Source organism: Coccinella septempunctata, chromosome X, assembly GCF_907165205.1.
Source record: "Coccinella septempunctata chromosome X, icCocSept1.1, whole genome shotgun sequence".
NCBI classification, from domain to species: domain Eukaryota; kingdom Metazoa; phylum Arthropoda; class Insecta; order Coleoptera; family Coccinellidae; genus Coccinella; species Coccinella septempunctata.
In genome coordinates, this window is record NC_058198.1 from 8,070,642 (window position 1) to 8,092,973 (window position 22,332).

Here is a 22,332-nt window from a genome sequence, read left to right on the forward strand (position 1 = left end):
GAAAAAAGCCAAGATCTCCAGAACACTCTTTCAACTGTCATGGATCTCAACGCCACAGCTGAGAAAGTTACTGAGGCGGAACATGCATATTGCTGCTGTCTACTCAGCTGCCACCAACAAGACACTGAACAACATTCTTCTGCAACTGTATGAGAAGGCCTTCTCCAAAGCCAAATTCAATCTGGCAAGTATGCCACAAACAGAAGCAGCTGCAGAAAAGCTTTCCCTGAGGGCATACCTGCAGATTGATCAATTACTATCTTTATTAGGTTCTAGATTCAATATTGAAGTATATTATATCATATGCACACATAAGTATGAAATAAGTAGCTCATTCATTAACCATTATTGATGCTCCACAGGTGCAGAGGTCCAAAGTCCAAAATATCATATCCAAAAAACTGGAGCTGGTATACAATCGAAACTGGTCTCAATCCAGAGACCATTGACCTGTTTCCAGCCCCAGAGCTTTACAGGAGCATGCTGCTGAACAGTTCTGGCCCAGAGCTGTTCAGCAGCATGCTTCTGAAAAGTACTGCTTTTAAGCTGAGTTAGAAAAAAAAACCTAATTTTGACGATCGATTGTAACTGAAGCACTTGAAAAACTTGAATCATTTTGATGTCATTTGAAAAGTTGTTTCATCTTCTACAAGAGAAGTTAGAAACACTTTTTTGTCAGGTGCTCTCTTCTGCGTGAAAATTGCAACAGAACGAAAAAGGCCAAAAATGAAGTTTCTTGGTCCCCAAAAGTTGAGCCCTGGCAAGAAGTTGTCGCAAGCTTCACTTTACTGATATTTGGGATGCCCTTTGTCGTTCGTAACCATTTCCAGCTTGTAAGCAATCTTCTGATTGCTAAAGATCCTGAAGAATATGGAAGATAATGGATACTCCTGGAAAGAGAGATCGCAGTTTTCAGAATCCGCAGTGTACATGATTTTCACTTTGCCTGTCTCGCTGAAATTCCACCACAGACTACAGGAGGGATCATCTCGAGGTTTTAGCCTTTCTAATTTCATTCTTCTTGCCGGAAAGTTTCTTTCTTGTGATTTGGCTTCGTTATTTTCCCTGCCACAATCTCGTTCCTGCTGTCACTTCCGCCGAAAAATTATTATCCTTTTCTTCACGGAACTTGCTGATTTGCGAATATATTAGTCTTTCGTGGGAGACTCGGGTTCTTATTACGAATTTAATGTGTTGGTGATGTGTATTATTCGAACCAGAAAATAACGTTTAGAATTTATGATCGTTACAATGTATTCAAAGCATTTTTTCCTTCATTATCCTTGATGTTTCCACCATAAGTTGCCTTCAAATAGTCAATATTTCGGTGAAAAAACAAGAAAAATGATTTCTTCTTACTCTCTGAGTATACTAGAGAAGTTTTCCTCGTGTTAAAATTGAAAAAAAAGAATCGAAATAGAAGTTTGATGAAGAGCAAGAATAGACAAGAAATTAAATGAAATAAAAGTTGGATTAATTGTGAGTCGTCTTGAAAATAAGAATTCTATTTGAATAGCGTTGTAAAGAATGGTAACTTTCTGCACGTGCGAAGCTCTGGACGGAAGAGTAATCGGTCCATAATGTGTAAGAATGGATTATTTACTAGAGGATATCAAAAGATAACCCCTGAAACATCGGAGGTTTGTTGGATGAAAACAAGGAAATGGACCACATCGAATGAGGTTCGCTCACAGTTTATAGTCAGATGAAACATTTGGAAAGCTCATGTGTAGTGGCCATAAGAAGTTCCCCCTATGTCCGTTTTTACTGCACTTAATAACGCGTAACAAAATCGAGTTTGGAAATTGTCTATTCGGTTTCTCATATGGCGAATGGCTATGTTCAGAATTGTTGGAGTTCGTATCCTATTTGCATTTTGGTCATTTCAGCGATATCCTCCTGAAATGATACGATTTTGTTCTGTTTGCGGAGGTTTAGATAAAAATGTACCACTTAAAACAGTGGTTCCCAACTAGTGGTCCGCAGAAGCCAAAATATGGTCCGCGCTCTCAGACCAGACTGTTTAATAGATGGCTTTAGTGAATAGAATCAGTAGTACAGTCTATACAAACTGAAAAATTGAAGAACGTCACAAATATATTCATTTTTGAAGATTACCTTCGAGCTTTTACTTGCTAACTTCAATTGCGAGTATACGTAAAAATTTCCAAAAAGATGAAATCAATTAAATAATCGTCAAGACCGAACGGCTGCATCGAGCTCCATAAAATTTTCAGATTTATTACTAGAAGAGTTGCTCTTTCAGAATATGTGTCACATTTCCATCTACGGTTATTGTTATTGAGAGATAATCCACTCGAAAGGTGACTATCGAAAAATTTCCAAAAAGATGGAATCAATTGAATAATCGACAAGATCAATGGCTGCATCGAGCTCCATAAAATTTTCAGATTTATTATTAGAAGAGTTGCTCTTTCAGAATATGTATCACATTTCCATCTACGGTTATTGTTATTGAGAGATAATCCACTCGAAAGGTGACTCGAAAAATTTCCGAAAAGATGGAATCAATTAAATAATCGTCAAGACCGATTGGTTCCATCGAGCTCCATAAAATTTTCAGACTTATCACAGGTGGTCCCTGCTAAAAAGAATAATATAAAAGAGGTCCATGACCAAGAAAAGGTTGGGAACCCTTGACTTAAATGAATAGACTCATATTTCGAGACTCCTGACCCAATGATTGATTAATTGGTAATCGAAATACAGCAAAAAACTAATAATATTTTATTATTGATTGGATTTAAAAACTCAACTGGTTTATTTTTTGTTGAGCATGCATGTGAAAGGACAACATAAGTTTATTATCTATAACACGTTGAAGTATAATGATGATATTCCTGCGAAAATTACAGTGAAGAAAAGAAGAATAAGATGCATGGTGGAATCCTGTCTGAAGATTCAGAATAAATACCCCTAAGGCCATATGGTTGGGTTGAGAAAAACAGGACGGATCTTTTGTTAATTAGCTCTAGGGGTAACAATAGGCCTTGCATCCCCAACAGGACCAAAGGCAACACTGAGTTCAGATTCCAGAAACCTTATATTGGATATTAATATATAAAAGGCATGAATCGTTTGTTTGCCACTGGCGTATTAGAAATGAATGGGGTGAAAGCCGAACTGAGTTGGGGTATTCAACCCGGTCTGTGCAAATCAAGTTAACGGAAATTAATGATACATTATTCAAACGGCAATCAATATCGAATATCTTGAAACACAAACTGGCTGCTCGGTGTATCATCCCTGGGAGCTTTTTTGAAGCCAGCATTTTACGAACAATACGGACACAAATTCACTTCAATACTCAATCTAATCTGTTTAACTGATGCATTGTCAAACGGAATATATGAATTGTCTCTTTCCTGCATTGACAACTTGAGCTAGACAATGTATCTCATCAAGTACCTGAAGTATCCATACAAAACAGAAGAGGAATTATGTCGAAAGACCATTCAATTATTCATTAAATATACAAGGTGAATCGGAAATGTCGCGCAATAGTTCTAGGGGCGATGAATCCTAAAAAGAAATGCTTTTTGTCTAATGAACTTTTGTGCCTCTGAATAGTGCTTGGGGTGATAAATAGACAGTATAGTGTTTGTCTAATGAACTCAAATCGAAACATTTCTTGAGGGTTGTTTTGCCTCAGTCAAAAAGACCTGTCATCTGCATATGCTGCTTCGATTCTCTGGATTCACTAGGAGTAGCTCTCAAGGACTAGAGGTTCCTTTTTTGAACTTATTTCTTATTAAAATCTTTTTTAGAAAATACTTATTTATGTTATTTATAGTGGAGCCTATCGTTAGGCCCTCTCTGAGATTTGGAGATCCTTATAAGGCGGTTTCGGGGGTAACGTCACATATTTTTCCCCTTAGAGATATTGCTCACATGTCCGAAACACCGTGTATAGCTAGTAATTTACTCTTCAAAAATGATGTCATCAAGTACGTGAAAATTGCACCAACTGTACTCATTTAAACGAACATAAAATGTTTTATGGCGACTCGGCAGGCAGACTCCAATATGGTGGTCATTTCATATGAGATCATTTCTTCTAACAGATCCAGAGAAGATGGATTGTTGACCAACAGTTATATAGTTCAAGTTATCCCCATAAAAATTTCTATGAGGCTAAGATCAGGACTGCTTTAGAGGCGAATTGCTCGTTTTCTTTTATTTTCAAAAACGCTATTATTAATTGCGTCAACTGACAGACTTTCCACAACTTACTCTGTTCTTGATTCCATTGCTCCTCAGGAGCATTAAGAAACGAAAATCAATGAAACACAAATCTTATTTCCAACCCTAGTATACGAAGAATCTCCCACAGTTTCGATAAATAAACAACAAAACCCAACTACCAATATTACCGAAGAGTCTATCGCACGAATTGAAGGCCTCGGTGATCTGATGAGTTTCTAGAACATTGAATAACTTGAAGGCGTGCATCAGTATTCGAAGTATATTCCCAATCTTGTAGAGGTGAATTGATCATTCTCACGCCATAAAACATAAACCAACCCTGGCAGACAACCACCCACTATGTTCTGAACTCGTTTTTAAAGCTTCCACACAGCCAATTCATACAATCTCATTTTCGTATCACGTTTTGCATTTATGAACTTTGGCCCCCTTTGCATACTGAAATCGGAAGAATGGATCTGGCGCGGTGTAAACATCGGTGATGCCCGAAAAATATTGAATTAGGTATTGTGGCATATTCACGAGCATCGTATGTATATGGTGTTATTCTCCATCTAAAATTATAATCTTCTTGGGATGCTAATGATTCTTAGATTAAATAAAGAATTTTAAATTTTTGTTTTTGTTGGAAACCTCGATATTCATAAGATTCTCCGATTTGCATTGGCTATAGATTGTAACTTCAGAAGACGAGGGATTCTTGATGATCGTTCTGGTACAAAAAGGACTCAGCAAATGTGAATATATGATGGTTACTTCGTATTTGAGTAAATCAGTCTCAAACATCAAAAAATGAGGCATGTGTTGAGATAAGAAAGTTCTTGAAGAGGTCAGAATTCACCCTAAAATTAAAAAAAATCACTTTAGATGTTCATGTAGAATTCGTGTAAAAGAATAAGAATCTTCATCCAGAAATGGCGATTGACGGCAACCATGTCAACGAAAAAATAACAGATCTCTCATTCGTCTTTCGATGTCTCTTTATATGATATTCTTCGATTCTAACTGGAGTATCATTGGGGAATGAAATATATTGATTGTGTGCATCACAAAATTCTTAATTCCTCCACAATTCACCTGGAACACTCTGGCAGAGCAGAGATAAAATTCGATAACTCCTCTAATGGGAAAAACTACGATGTGCCCAACAACAAAAAGAGGGACAAATGGTCCCCTGGATAAATAGGAAAACGTTGGCAAAAACTCCAAACAGCGGCTGCGTTACAAGTGAGAAATATCTATCATTACGTATTCCCCAGCTAGATATGAATATAATATCGTCACATATGTGCCAGCAGGGCCGTTTTTACGAATTCGTTCTTATTCCGAAACTTATAAATATATTATGACGCTTTGCTGTTTCCTTCATGCCAGAAATTCCTCCTGCAACTTAGGGACTTTGAATTTTCATTCATTCCATAAATCTGCGTGAATCATGATGAGTTTGAACCCTAGTTTATACGGTCAGAAGAACAAGAATTATGGTCTTTTTACAGTGTAAGGAAAAAGTAACGCACAAAATTCATAGCTTCTGAATCTACTATCTTCTAGAAAAATGCTTGAATAGCAGAATTGGATAATTTGGTCATTGAAGGGTTTTTTTTACCAACCCTTTATCATTTAAGGTATGAAATGGTGATAGTACTTGAATTCGTAGAAGAAATTCATAAATTAGCTTAAATAAAAATCACAATTGCTATTTAAAACAACTCAACTACCCTCCATATATGAAAAATTGCGTAATTTAAAATAAAAATTGACCTAACCGAACATTTTCTACAAAATAGCAAACAGTCTGTATCACTGAAAATGGATAGGAGAAACAAAATCTGTATGATCAAGATCCAGGGAAAAATATGTAATAAGTAAGACATTTTATTACATATTCCACTATAAAAGTGAAATCATAATATAATATCAGAAGATACATCCTGCATTAATCATACAGCGTTATCCCATCTCACAAAAAATGAATTACCTTCGATATTTTCACCTTGATAAAATTTTTCCTGTTATAATCTTCATAAATTACATTTACCTCATATTAACAAGGTACACCCTGTATAAAAGAAATTTCGCCGTTTATTGGACTCTATGCACCTAAATCGGCCATTGAAAATAATCAAAATATCAAAGTCCAGTTTTTTTGCAGCCTAGGTTACGAATTGTCAAACTGACATTAATGACAAATTTTCAGAAGGGTGGTTCTATTTTTGGCTTTTTTGTTGTTTTTTTATTCAAAAGTATCTAAACCAGTTATTTTTCCACTGAGTCAAGCACAGTAAGAGGTAATTCATCAATTATGATACAAATTTCGATATAATTTCCTGTTTTATTTTCAGAATATCAACTAAATTGAAATGGAGAGTTCAGGTAGTAACAACTTAAGAAGAACGACATCAGACTCGTCAATCCTCGATGTTTTTTCAACATCGGGAGAAATGGGTGAGTGTTCAGGACTGGATTATTTATTATTCGATAAAATTCTAAGTGTTTTCGAAATTTCAGAACCAATTTTGAGAGATGCAGCCTCTGAAATTATACTGAAGGATGTACCTATGAAAATAACTTTTTTGGATGTTGAAAACGATAGCATGGGAGATAATTTGGATGTGTATGACTCACCATCAGATATGTCAACATCTGAGGAAGAATATCCGGTTGAATATGATGGTAATTTAATTTTTTTTTCTTAATATTCCAACGGTCCATGTATAACTTTTTTAGATTTCGAGAAAAATATGGAGCAATATGTTATCGTTTCCAAATATGGCCTACCGAGTAAAACAAGATGTACCTGCCATTTCGAGAATAGCATTCCATCTTCAAGATCTTGTACTGATTTACTTCAAATAGGAGCTCCAGGTACTACCCTCTCAAGAGCGAAGAGCTGTTTCGAGTTCACAAAAAATTCTGAGGACCTGGATAGCATCTGCATGAAGCACGTGAATAATTTGGGAACATTGAGGCAGTATAATGAAGCTTGTCAAACCTACGAGATGTTTCTCAGATCATCCATATCCTCTGAAGAATTCGATGACGTCGAATACTCATTTCAACTGCAGTATCCTCATCTCTGGACTCATCTGGCCGACTACTACAACATCTACCCCGATTATGATCTCGTTTCTAAAGAGAACGAGAGCATGCTGAAGATAATACATTCCTGCAAGTGCATGCTGAAGGAAGAGGAGATATACAGGGTGAAAAACATCAATCTATTCAGGAATAGGATGAATTTCAGCGGCAAAAAGAAAGATCTTCAAGCAGATTTCGAAATTGCTTGCGACTACTTGAAGAGGGAGTATCCATTCTTGTTCACTATACTGACATGGAAACATAAGCTATCCAAATTCGTGACTCAAAGGATGGTCATTGAGAAAAATCGTCTTATTGTGATACAAATGTCGAAAATTCCTCATGAGGTACTTTTGCAGCATAACGAGATTTGTGGCACCGAATATGATTGGGCTAACTGCTCTGATGAAGATTACTGCGATGGAGATGATGACGAGTACGATGACGAAGTGGAAAACTAATTTTTTCTTGTATTATTTTGTAACTTTGATATAAAATTGTTAGTGCTATTTCAAAGAATTGTGATCGATATTATTACAAATTTATGTGAAATTATCTGAATAAATTTTTGTTGGATTTCTGGAAATATACATTTTCTTACCCTGAATAATTTGTATGTCCAGAGAATCACACCGGAAGTTCGAATATCTCGAACGAAATATACGAAATTCAAAGCCCTGAAAAATCATCTTGGTTATGTTTCGACTAACAAAAGATATGTTAGAAAGTTGAAACGATTCCGAGAAGAATGAGGTCTTCAGTGTGACTGATGATAACAGAAACTTTGTAAGGTAATTAAAGCTTTATATTTTGTTCGAGAATCTCATTTGTATCCTGACAAATGTCTGTTAATTTCTTCGAAGCCATGCGTTATCAAGCGGAGTGAGCTCGCAGGAGTTTAGAATTTAGATTTTTCATTAAGATACGAAAATTCACAACTCCATTTGACAGTTATGAACTTCATTAAACCGAAGTACCAATTCTGAGCAAGGTTTTTCGCGATTGGACAACTATTAGCGTTTAAGTACCTACAAGATTTCAGCAAGAAATATTTTCTCAGAGGAACTTAGATGCAGCGATGAAAATTAAATTGAATCTTGGATTTTTGGGACATTCTACTCTATCCATAGTCTTGAGGGAGAGTAGTTTTCGAAATCCAATGGGCCAGTTGATGAAGGAATTTTTTTGATGCTCATTGATGTGATAATAATTCCAGGGGATTTTTCTAACCCTGGTTTTTCGTTCTCTTTCTACTTTGGTTTTAATTTTTGGAAGAGGAAATGATACTAGCACTCGGCAAAATATCATGATGGTGAATCAGGCAGATGGTCCACAGAATTGTGACCCTGATTGATTCATTCAACACAAAACACTCCCCTTTCTTTTATAAAATCGATAAACAACTGAGTAAAGGGTGGACACAGAACATGTTTGCGCGCTACGGTATTTGTCATCGGGTTATATATGGCCCAGTAACACTGGAATGCTAGATATCCCTCAATCCCTGCGAAGCCCATGAATTAAGCAGGTATCCGCGAAAACTGTAAATCATGACGTGTACCATGCCTCTAAGCTTTGCGAGGCACTTTCTAAAGACTGCAGGAGACAACATAAAGCTGCTCGCGCAACGTGGAAATGGAAATTTCCTCTCATACGGGGGCATAAGATCAGAATTCTGAGCATCTGTTCCATGCCATATCTGTTGGCGGAATGAATGATATGATTCTATTCAAATTATTTCGAATCGACGTCAATAAAAAAATTCACATGAGAAAATTTTCGAATGAAAAGCTCTCAAGAGAATTATTCTCAAGGTTTTCTGTAAACGGTGACCCCTTATTTTTGTGCCATAAAAGGAAATCTCAGGAAAGTTGTGGATATGAAAAAAATTTGTCTTCGATCTTTCAAATGCAAGTAATCACAACAATTTACAATTTCAGAAAGTTGATTTTTGTCTGTCTTTTTCAAAGGTCCAGTATTGAAATTTTTTATTATGTAGGTACTTATTTGAATATAGGTGGGCCATAAAGCCTTAAACTCAAACGAAATCACAGTTCGACTTCATTCAAGAACTCAAGAAGTATTCCAAAGGTGAGGGTTCAACAACCTAACATTCGACAAAAACGCTCGGCTTCAAAGTGTCCTTCATCGTTCTATAGATACTCGGATCGTCAAAAGCGGAACAACTTTTTAATTCCGATTACTTTCAGTCTTCCGCTGAAGGCAACGTACAGATTAGTTTTTCAAGGACACTAAACATAAAATGCAAATTCGGGTCGTAATGTAGAAGTATGATTAACTCTATAGCCTTTCTGGCAAGACAAACTGTCCAAGGTATGAGTAACAGTGAGAATAAATCGACGATGACAAATGACGAATCAAGGAAGTTCAATGAAATAGTGGATATAAATCTGACAGGCCAGCTTTTCGACTATGAGCCAAGGGTGGTTCCAGTGGGGGTGTCAAGGGGACCGTGGCCCCCCTTTGAGAATTTGGGAGAAGTATTTTTCGAATTTTTACTTCTAGAAGAGATCGCTCTTTCAGAATATGTATCACATTTACATCAACCATAATTAGATGGTATTTAAAATTAAAAATTGGACTGCAAGCGATCGGGAGGGCCAGTTTCTGTATCAGTCCCCGAAAATATCGATGCAGTTCATGATATGATTTTATCAGACCGTCGAATTGGGCTAAAACGGATATCTGAAGCACTGAATATTTCATACGAACGCGTTCATCATCTAATTCACGTCAATTTGGACATGAAAAAAATTGCTGCAAAATGGAGTCCCAAATGTTTGAATGTTGACCAAAAGCGTGCAAGGGTAGAAGCATCGCGTTCGATCTGTGCTCGATTTGAAAATGATGTAGACTTCTCAAACCTGACTGTTACTATGGATGAGACTTGGGTACATTTCTACGATCCAGAAACAAAGCAACAATCGCTGGAATGGCGACACTCTGGTTCTCTAAGACCTAAGAAGTTTCGTGTCCAAAAATCTACTGGAAAAGTTCTTGCTTCAGTATTTTGGGATTGCCATGGAGTAATCATGATTGATTTTTCAGATAAGGGTAGAACAATAACCGGAGATGACCATTCGACATTACTGACCATTTTACGGGAAAAAATTAAAGAGAAATGACGCGGAAAGCTATCCAAAGGTGTTTTGTTTTTGCAGGACAACGACCCTGCACACAAATCTCATGTTGCCATGCAAAAAATTCGTGATTTAGGGTTTAAATTACTAGAACACCCCCTTATTCACCAGATTTGGTTCCATCCGACTATCATCCCTTTCCTCAACTGAAAAAAAGTTAAAAGGTCGGAAATTTTCTTCCAACGAGGAGGTTATAAAAGCTGTGGAGAAGAAAAATCTTGTTTGAAAGGTCTAGAGACGTTGCAGGTTCGCTGTAATAAATATATCCAATTAAGAGGATAATATGTTGAGTCATAAAATATTTTGACATTGAAATTTTGTTTGGTTCTATAGTAGGCTAAGAATTTTTCAATATATCCTCGTAATATTATTCCCCCCACCCAAAATCACTCCTGGAACCGCCACTGCCATGAGCTCAGTTTCTCTTCAGCCAGTTTTGGTTCAAAATTCATTTAGGTTTATACATCAAAAAGAATGGTTACATTTTGACAATACCAACTGAAGTAAGCTCGACAGACAAGAGTTACTACAAATATTTCGTTTCAAACTTAAAAATGAATATCGAAACTCTATATTTAGATTCACTTCATTCAAAAAATTAGAAACCTTTGAATCAGTTTCAAAATTTGTAAAGTTTCGTGAAGCGTTATATTCAAAGGGTGAGAAAAAGGGTGCGCTATTGTATTGCGCTGTTATCGAAACACCCTTTAAGCATTATTGGGGAAAATCAAGTCGGAGCGAAGCGATTGTGGTGACAATAACAGCCCAATGTGTCAAATCTGCTTATAATCGAGATAATTCGAGTAGCAGGTGTAAATGGAACGAAGAGGGCGGCAATAATTTCGTCGAAGAGGAGTCAGTCCTCAGCAGCTGCCAGCCGCAAAGGTCGGGAACGGCCACCAAGCCGCCCCTTACCCATTGAAAACAGGCAGAAAGTGGGAATCGGTATTCGCTATTTCAGCTGACAAAACCTTCAACCTATATATCAAGGGACGTCTTATTTTTAAAACCGTTCCACGATTCAGCCGACATCACGATTTATTCTAATTGGTTGGTTGAACGATCACAGAAAACTGGGGGAGTCTTATATTAATCATTCCGGAGTTTGTATTCCGGGCCAATTTTTGAGTAGAACAACTTCCTGTTTGGCGGTATTATGAATCGATTAGAGATTGAGGGCTCTTCATAATCAATTATTAAGATTCCCCCTTCGATCCTGTCTCCCTTCTCCCCTTTCCTCCCTCTGTGGTATTTCCTTCGGAATAACGTACAGGGTGTCCTATTTCCATCGGTTTTGGAAGCTCAGGTATGAGTACCGGCAGAGTGATGTGGTTTTGGCGAGACACGAAAAGAAAGAGCTTCAGGAGAAGTAAAGAACTAAAAGTAAATTACTCTGGTGAAGTCTTCCGAGACTGTCACAGTAAAAAAAGTTCTTTGAGGACTCTGGCACTGTGAGATGTGGATCTAGCTAGTGAAGATTCTGTTAGGAGCAGGATAAAACTACAGATCACCTCTAACACATAATTTTCGACATGAATAAATTTTTAGAACATAAACCACAAAAATTTACAGGTTTCATTCATTGTGGATAAATTTACAACTCTTCTAGTGATAAATCTTGAAATTTCCCTAGTTTTTCGGGAATTTTTAGAAGGTCAACTTTCCACACGCGTATCTCCTAGGAAAATCATCGTAGATTCATATTCTGAAAAACTCTTCTAGTGTTTTAGTGATAAATTTCAAGAAGCTTAATGCAGCAGCGGTTCCAGGAGTAAATTTGGACTGATATAAAATGATATAAAATGAATAGGCATATCTTTATAATTGTAATATATGCTATACGAGGATATATTGAAAAATTCTTAGCTAACTATAGAACCAAACAAAATTTTAATGTAAAAATATTTTATTACTCAACATATTCTCCTCTTAATTGGATACATTTATTACAGCGAACCTGCAACGTCTCTAGACCTTTCAAAAAAAATGTTGTTTCTTCTTGCTCTGCAAACCAGACCTCCACAGCTTTCATTACCACCTTGTTGGAAGAAAATTTACGACCTTTCGAACTTTTTTTCAGTTAAGGAAAGAGGTGATAGTCGGATGTAGCCAAATCTGGTGAATAAGGGGAGTGTTCTAGTAATTCATACCCTAAAACACGATTTTTTTGCATGGCAACATGAGATTTGTGTGCAGGGGCGTTGTCGTGCAAAAACAAAACACCTTTGGTTAGCTTTCCGCGTCTTTTCTCTTTAATTTTTTACCGTAGAGTGGTCAGTATTGTCGAATAGTAATCTCCTGTTATTGTTCCACACTTATCCAAAAAATTAATCATGATTACTCCATGGCAATCCCAAAAAACTGAAAGAAGAACTTTTCCAGCAGATTTTTGGACACGAAACTTCTTAGGTCTTGGAGAACCAGAGTGTCGCCATTCCATCGATTGTTGCTTTGTTTCTGGATCGTAGAAATGTACCCAAGTCTCATCCATAGTAACTATTCGGTTTAAGAAGACTACATCGTTTTCAAATCGAGCACAGATCGAACGCGATGCGTCTACCCTTGCACCCTCCCTTGTTCTCAAAGGGCAGGGCCATGGGCCTCCTTGTCTAGTGATGAATATTTGGACAAAAATCTTTGTATTCACGAAAAAAGTATTTTTATGTTCAAGTAGATCAAATATATTCCCTGCAGATGTACATCTATATTGCGTTCATAGCAGATATTAGTTAATTTCCAAATTACAGTTAGGACAACAATTAGTGCCATTCATTATCGTTAACTATTGCAAAATACAAAAGCCAATAATGGAAAATGATTTATGAAAGAATTGGGAATGTCACAATTTAGTGATTATTTGTTTTGTGAAAATATAAATATTGAAATTTCCACGAATCTTAAACCTTGAAATTTCCACCTCATAATCCCAATCAATATTTTGTCAAACTAAACTATATTTTCCGAACAGCAGTGGGCAAATTCAGGTCGTTGATTATCAAATCAGTATTGAACAATAATTTTAACGTAATATTCCGGTGTCCCGACCGTAATGCATTCACCGAAACTCTCTGAAAGTTGAGTTTCACTCAACTGCATAAATCTCAATTTTGTCAAAAATTTAATTTTACCTTCGACATAATTTCGTTCGGCATTGGAGTAACTGCGTTATTAAATCGTGTTATGTTGCATTATTTAAATGTTCAAATGAATTCTGTGATGAATTCTCATTTGCAGCCCAGTGATGTTTAATTACAAACGTGGAATTGGTTTATCTGGCATTATTCATCATCTTGTTGGATTTGACATCACCAAAACAGAGCATTCGGGGGCTTTATTATAATTCTTTCAAGGATCATTAATTTATTCCTCACAAATATGACAACATTGTATATATTTTGTATAATATGTAACCCGTTCATTTGGTGATATCCAGAATTCATTATTCGGAGGAATACACAATTTTGAGAGTCACCCATACTGCAAAGTACCATAAACAGTCCCTCCGATCTCCCCATACGATGCAACTCTCCTTTCACAAAAATGATAGGCAATAAAGTACCCCAGAACATTCCATTTTTGAAGTGCCTGAATGATTTCATTGATGAATCATATTTCTTCATTTTCATTAGTTGATGTTGGTCATAAAAATGTCAAATTTAGGACAAGGGATACAGCATTTTCTCACTTTTCTCACATATTTACATGAAAAACAACAGTCCTTGATTTACTGAATTAATTCCAAGTAAAAGACTCGTATGTTCTTTCAACGAAATGATATGTTGTCTGAATCTTCTTGAAATTTCAAGGTCTCTAAATTATTTTTTCTTGTTTGGTTGCTGAGTCTGCCGAATCCGAAACGATGAACCAACACAACATTTACTGTCGACTACGTCACAAGGATTCCGTACATTTCTATTTCCTGGCTCAATAATCATTCAATTGACGAAATTCGGAATCCATGGCAAGTTCCACTTTCATTGAATATAGACTATTAGAAACCGGCTTCCTGTAGGATCTCTCTACTTCGGCTTCAATTATTTATCTTCCAATAAATCTTTTGTATTTACGGTTATACGCCACCTGCTTCAAATTCAATCAGTTCTTAATTTTATTGAAGCTGTAAACGTCAACCTGATGAAGGTTTATAAAGGAAAGGGTGAAGACGGAACCCCACGTTAAGGAATGAATTAAGTTCCTTAGCGTGGATTGATAAGCAGTGAAAATGCGTTGGCATTAAAATATCGATAGAGTTTGCCGCACGTTCATTTATATTCATTTTCGCATTCAAACGAAAATCCCGTTTGACTTTTCGTGAAATTTTTTTTTAATTATTTTGTTGTATATGGAACAATATGGGTATGTAGGATTGCTTTTTAAATGGATGATAACAGGTCGTCCAAACGGTTAAGTTTTGTATGTTATCTGAACTTACACAGACTGTTCGAACGAAAATTTTTATACCTCACATCGATATCGACACAATTGAGGTGTAGTGTGCAACGATAACTGCATACAATGGTATCATGTTTTCTCACGTATACCTTTTTTTTATCAAAATTGGAATTACCATAATACACTGCTCAAAAATTGAAGTGGGTATTCGCGAGAAAACTTCTTCCACTTAAATCAAATTTTCAGTATTGCAATAATGTAGTACGTACAGCAAGAGGCACTGCTAAAAAACTGAAGTGGATAAGTTGTACATACATAGATGTAATAATATACAGAGTGAGTTATTGACTCGTACAAATTTAACAGTAGATTTAGGTCAAAGAAGCAAGCAGAAGAAGAATCAATCATGATTACTCCATGGCAATCCCAAAAAACTGAAGCAAGAACTTTTCCAACAGATTTTTGGACACGAAACTTCTTAGGTCTTGGAGAACCAGAGTGTCGCCATTCCAACGATTGTTACTTTGTTTCTGGATCGTAGAAATGTACCCAAGTCTCATCCATAATAACAATTCGGTTTAAGAAGTCTACATCGTTTTCAAATCGAGCACAGATCGAACGCGATACTTCTACCCTTGCACGCTTTTGGTCAACATTCAAACATTTGGGGATCCATTTTGCAGCAATTTTTCTCATGTCCAAATTGACGTGAACTATATGATGAACGCGTTCGTATGAAAAATTCAGTGCTTCAGATATCCGTTTTAGCCCAATTCGAAGGTCTGATAAAATCATCTCATGAACTGCATCGATATTTTCGGGGACTGACACAGAAACTGGCCTTCCCGATCGGTCATCATCTTCAATTGAAAATTTACCTCTTTTGAAGCTTGCCAATTTTTCACGGTCGCATACGAAGGAAATTGATCACTAAGGGTATCAAGCATATCTTCGTAAATCTGCTCACCTCTTAACACTTTTAAATACAGGTACTTGATGATGGCTCGATACTCCAATTTTTCGATTTTCACAATTTCGGTGGACATCTTCTTTCTTTTAATGTATTGGGTAACTCTGGTTTACTTGTTTGACCTCAAACTTCAAACTGACACTTCTAATGAGTTAGTGTTCGTTGCTATGGTAACGCAATATTTTTTTATGCATGGAACTGGTCTAGGCTAACTAGATATCAATACATCCTCGTACTTGGCGGGATTTTGTCCTGCAGTTAACCGTATTAGCAGATCTTGTGCTATAGTAGCTCTTGCTCCTCCTCCCTCATGAGTATATGCAGCACTAGTCAATAGTACTTCGAGAAACCCAGAGACGGTTAGCAACTTCTTGTTTGGTTAAACCTTTTTTTAACCAATACACTAATTGTTCAAGTTGGAAGGCTTTCAAACACATTTTAAACCCTTGACAAGTGAACCACAATAACTGATGCTACCCAGATGAGTTGTAATAGCACATTATCGTTCATAAGAACCATAAGGAACATATCATACTTGAGTTTCTGTTAATTTTTCTTCATTAGACTAAAAGTGTTATGAGGACCATATTTTGTGAGTGTGTAATACGCAAACATAAGTCTCTCCACGTAGTTTTTCCTTTACATTCATTGATATACTCAATTTGATTTCTAACTTTGTCAGTACAGATTTGCCACTATTCAGTTCTTCAGTTTGATTGACACAACTGAAACAACGGGATAGAATAAATATTGAACCTACCAGATAATCGAATTCCTTCCTTTTCGAATCCAATTTCGTGAATCGGCCTGCAACAGTTGAGGAACAGGGCCACTCCAGGTACACAACTCAAGACAACCCGTTAGCACAAAGATTGGTCATTAGAATTTCCATTTTGTGTGAACACTTGACTCGACATTAAGATGACACTACCCTAGATTCACACTGTTAATTATTTATCCAGGATGACTCGAAGATAACTTACACAGTTCCGTACATGTCTCGGCAGGAGACAAAAGTAACGAGAAAGATATGCTAATGGCATTCATTAGAACTTCCATTGTCTTGAAATACATTCTCTTTAAATCATTTCACAGCTACAAACAGGAAAGGCCGGAACTTTGAATTTTCCATTGGTAGGATAAGAGAACAAACTTGAATGGCTGCGTATCTTGTCTATTATTTCATTCTTCCAACAGATTGAGGAAAAAAGTATTCAGTATTTCCATATAATATGAGAGTCCAATACAGTTACTAATGTCTAAAGAGTCAGTTTCATATTTCTCAAAAGATAATAACTCAAAAAATAAATGAAAATACATCAAAATGTTCAGTTGTATAATAATTTGACCAGGCAAAATGATGTTTTTGATTGAACATACCCCATAGTATTTTGACTGACAATGAAATGAAAGCAACGACTATTCTTTGGAATATTTTTGAAATGTTTCAGTCAGTTATGTACCGTATTGGTAAGTTATTTATGATCCCACCACTATTATTTTTTTGGCATAATCACAATGGGTAGTTGTTGAATCTTTAGAGCATGTGTAGAATTTGCTGATAGACAAATTTCCACCATCGTTGTATATATTGCGTTGTTCAGAACTTCTAATGCATGGGGGAAGCCATGGAATGAACACATACTCTTTCTTTTGAAACTCTCATCAAGTCAATTGAATCATTACGACTTCAATTCGGCACAATTATTATCTTGTCTGATGAAGAATGGCCATCCCTCCACAAAAAACATCTAGGGTTTGAAAAATTACCAAAAGACGACCGCTTAATGCTCCTAACAATATACAAGGGATCATTTATTCGAACGAAGATCCCTGACATTACAGCCCCTGGTTTTATCTTTATTCGTGCACAGAAATGGCTTTTATAATGATTTTTCTGATCGCAGATAGAGAGACAAAAATATTATCGTTATTCTGGTCCGTGAACCTCTTTGTTCTTGGAATGGGAGTCTTGTCGACGCCTGTTTGGTGGTGTATCTGGCCTTTTAAGCACTCTATAACCGGTCATCCGTATATAATTGGTGCTCCCAGCATAAATATTTTCGAATTTCAATACGGTTTTTTTAAGTTCCAACTCCATTACTTCGAGGGCATTTGAAAGTGTTGAATTAATGACGAAATGGTGTAATTGCCATTTTGCATCGCTTTTGATGTATTTTGCTGAATTGGATATTCATTACGTATCAGAAACTCATTCGAATATAGGGGTGATTTCAAAATATGCAAAGCTATAACTCTATAGTTCAAGCAGCATTACAGAGGGAGTGAAAAGCAACTCACAAAATTCATATCGGTTTTATTTCGAAGAAAAAGGATCGTACAGGTCAATTTTTATTGTTAATGACGCTACATTCATGTATAATTGAGGAGTTTGCCATGCACCCCCCACGAGGGTTAGGGAGTAGTTTAGTTTCCTAACTTTTGTCGTTGAGGACGATTTTGACATTGATGGGGTTTTCTTATCATTTCTTTTTTATATTATGGGGATGAAATGTTAAACTAATCTAATTCTTACTTTTTTTATATATTTGGAGGTCAATGACATACACTTTAGGAGGGATTGGTGTTTCTGAAGTGTGGAAGATATTATATATTATAATATATTCAACAGTTATCAAGCCAGTTTCAGATCCACCCAGATGAAAAATCTGTTCCAAAAACTATAATAGTGAACATTGATTCTTCGAATTAACCATTTTTATTTCTGTTAAGAGTTACAAAAATGGAGAAGATGAGGAATTTTCAGCATTACCAAGGGGATATACCCTACACTTCATGAGTTACATTAGGAAGAAGTGAAGTGATGGGTCCCAGAAAAATATATGTTAAAATGATGTATATACTTCGTTCTTTCTCGTTAGAACATTGGCACTTGTCGATAAAATTCAATTCACATTTTTCCATTTGTTTTTCAGTTGATAAGTACCATTTTATTGATTGTGTGAGAAAATTTCCCAATGTCCTTTCAATCTTCCTTGAATACCTGATGAAGAGAAGAATCATCTCTTGGAAGACCTGATCGATAGATATTTCGATCGAAAATAGTGATTTTTCATTGGAATTGGAGAGGATTATGAGGCAGAGGTCATCATAGATTTCACTCCTCTACTATCCTCAGAATATCTAGGGAAGGTACAGGTAATGAGAATACTAAGAATATTTAAGTAAGAAAGCCTGGAAACCTCTGAACAAGTACACCTCATCAACGAACCTACCTAGTGATAAGTGATGTTATGATTACAAAACTGAGCATTAGGAAGAACTTTGACACGATGCTATGTCAAAGGATAGAATGGGAAAAGAAATATCCAAAATTTCAAAGTTGATACCATGCTGGAATATCCGAGGCAAGCACCAAGTGCATACTATGGTTATGCTTCTGCATGAGTGTTTTTCAGTCAGAAAGACTTGTAATCGAGGGATGAGTGGATGTGAGCCTGGAAAGACACAGGTATTCATTCTCATAGTCAAGCTGCTGTTAAAGCACTGGAGCCCCTATGTCATCGACTCAAAGCTGACCTGGGAGTGCCGAAGGAAACTCAATGAAATAGACACGAACAACAAGGTCTCCTTAGTCTGGGTTCCAGGCCACTCTGGAATCAAAGGAAACCAGGAAGCCAACACACTCACCAGGAAGGGAGCACTTACTGGCCCAGAGCCTTCGTGTGGTATAGGAAAATGCACCAAAAAGAAAGAGTTTCTGGAGAAGGAAGAAACCAAAGGAGAAACACTCTGGAGAAATCTTCCAGGAATGGATCATTCCAAAAATTCCTTCGAAATTTTAAGACTGCTAGATCCAAGAAATATTTGGATCTGAGCAAGAATAAGTTATGCCTCCTCGCCAGCTTCCTCACATGACATTGTCGCCTTAGAAATCATATGATGATAATGGGCTTATCAGAAACTGAGGAGGGTAGATTCTGTGGGGAAGAGGAGGAAACTCCTGTAAACTGGTACAAGGAATGTCTTAGACGAGAAAAAAGAAAGGAATGAGGCTCTCAGATACGCCACCTCTGATTCAATGATTATTAATTTACTGAATGGATATTTTATTGTACACATTCGATGAGAATCCAACAATATAAATTACATAATCTTGTTTGTTTCAGATATAATTTCATGATAGAGGAAGGTAGAAGAAATTTAATATCAATGGAAAAAATGTCCTTCAATATATATGTCAGCTTATTTGGTACACTCTACTAAAAAGAGCAGAGGGTTTTTATCCTTGTACTCTCATACAGGGTCTTTATAAATCATGGAAAATCATTGGAAGTCCTTCAGTGAGAAGTAGCAAATAATAATTCGAAACCAACTGCGATGTTACAGTCACTTATAAAGACGTGTTGCAATTTCCATGAGTGAATACACGAGTCGAAGAATCCCTCTGTGCCAGTAATTATTGGTGAATTTCTTTAATGAAAGTGCGGAACTTGGAAATCTCCCCAAGAATATTTTATCCATCAGGATTTTCCCTCTAATTCCGAGGCAACATCAGAGTATGCCCTGTGTCGTTGGAAAACGTCGTCGAGCCAAAACTTTGTACAACCAGAGCGACTTTCTGGTATCGATAGGATAATTATAATTAAAAAACTTGCTTAAAGGAAGTTTGAATACGTAATGCAGCAAAAGATGCCGGGTGAAGCTACGACAAGCAAGCCAAGCTCTGGCTTGAGGAATATATTAACGGGTCCAAGTGAAGCATGAAGGGGGAGAGAGACAAAAGTGTGTGCTGAAGTCTGTCTTGCTCTTATTAAATTAGGTTTGTTACGCTCATAACTTCCCGCTTTTTTTATTCTCCACCTTGAATCCTGTGATTGATCTCACTGGGGGGAGCTTCCTGCATTCATTGATTAACATAAATATTCGCATTGCAAATTCGAAACATAATAAGGTGATGATGTCGGATTAGAAATGACATGCCGAAGATGGAATAATCATATTTGCATCTGCTCCATCAGCAGGGAAATGAAGATGAAATTTGCATTTTCCTCATTGTCCTGAGTTCTGTTCCATCCACAAAGTGAAATGGACATTGTATACCTCTTATGTATGCTCAAGGACACTATAAATCCCTTTCTTCAAAATCCTTGTACGACTATTTTTTTCAAGTTACAGCCTGTTGAAAAATCGCCAAAATTTTTCTTGCTCCTTAATTTTTTCCACTAATGTATCAGACGGTTTTGTCCCCCTATAATAACCAGGGGTTGAAATAGTCATCCCTTGAATTTATTTCACATGAAACATTTTTCCTTATTCATATTATACCATTGAAGAATTAACTAAGTTCTCTTTTAATTTTTGCTGAAAGAAACCGAAACAGACACATAGCTACGAGGATATATTGAAAAATTCTTAGCTTACTATAGAACCAAACAAAATTTCAATGTCAAAATATTTTATTACTCAACATATTCTCCTCTTAATTGGATACATTTATTACAGCGAAAATGCAACGTCTCTAGACCTTTCAAAAAAATGTTTCTTCTTGCTCTGCAAACCAGACCTCCACAGCTTTTATTACCTCCTCGTTGAAAGAAAATTCACGACCTTTTAAACTTTTTTTCAGTTGAGGAAAGAGATGATAGTCGGATAGAGCCAAATCTGGTGAATAAGGGGGGTGTTCAAGTAATTCAAACCCTAAATCACGAATTTTTTGCATGGCAACATGAGATTCGTGTGCAGGGGCGTTGTCCTGCAAAAACAAAACACCTTTGTATAGCTTTCCGCGTCTTTTCTCTCAAATTTTTTCCGATAGAATGTCAGGAATGTCGAATAGTAATCTCCGGGTATTGTTCTACCCTTATCTAAAAAATCAATCATAATTTTCTTGTCAATAAGCAAGATCTTTTCCAGCAGATTTTTGGACACGAAACTTCTTAGGTCTTGGAGGTCCAGAGTGCCGCCATTCCATCGATTGTTGCTTTTTTTCTGGATCGTAGAAATGTACCCAAGTCTCATCCATAGTAACAATTGGGTTTAAAAAATCTACATCGTTTTCAAATCGAGCACGTGTCGTGGTTTAACAACGCATGTAAGTGAAAATCATACTGTTTTTAGTTCAATTAGGGATGGAAGTATCGGCCACATCAATTCAACTTTCCAGCTTTGACTGGGTTATTCTAAAAGCCATGCTCTACGCACCTTTGTGGCAGGTCTGAAGTAGTTATACCAACTAACCCATATAATGAGTCCTATCCCCTCTGCTAATCTTGTCCAATCTCCAGAAGCATAAGGCTTGCTGCGTTGAAAATTCTTTTTTTATATCCCCCACCTGATACAGACCTCCTTTTATTCATTCTTGTGGTATCTATAGATATGAATGATTGATGAAACTGATTCTTATACAATAGTCAGCTCTAAGCTTCTGGGGTGAGTGTAGAGACGAAATCCAATTCGAAAATTGAATGCTTAATGACACAAATTCAGCCGGAGCAAATTACTATAATAACTCCGAATTAAAACGGCATTTCAGTCAATTAT

At 36.5% G+C, this 22,332-nt stretch overlaps 1 protein-coding gene across 6 annotated transcripts in view; it reads right to left on the reverse strand.

Moving 5' to 3' along the window:
- Positions 1-22,332, reverse strand: part of LOC123321925 (nucleolysin TIA-1) — a 248,441-nt gene that overhangs the window by 174,957 nt on the left and 51,152 nt on the right. Inside the window, exon 1 of one of the 6 annotated variants that reach the window (XM_044909730.1) lies at positions 16,589-16,679. The exons of the other annotated variants lie outside the window; for them this stretch is intronic. The gene's annotated coding sequence lies outside the window, so the exon portion shown is untranslated. Of the gene's footprint in view, positions 1-16,588; positions 16,680-22,332 lie in introns of those variants that run through there. 6 annotated transcript variants of the gene reach the window in all.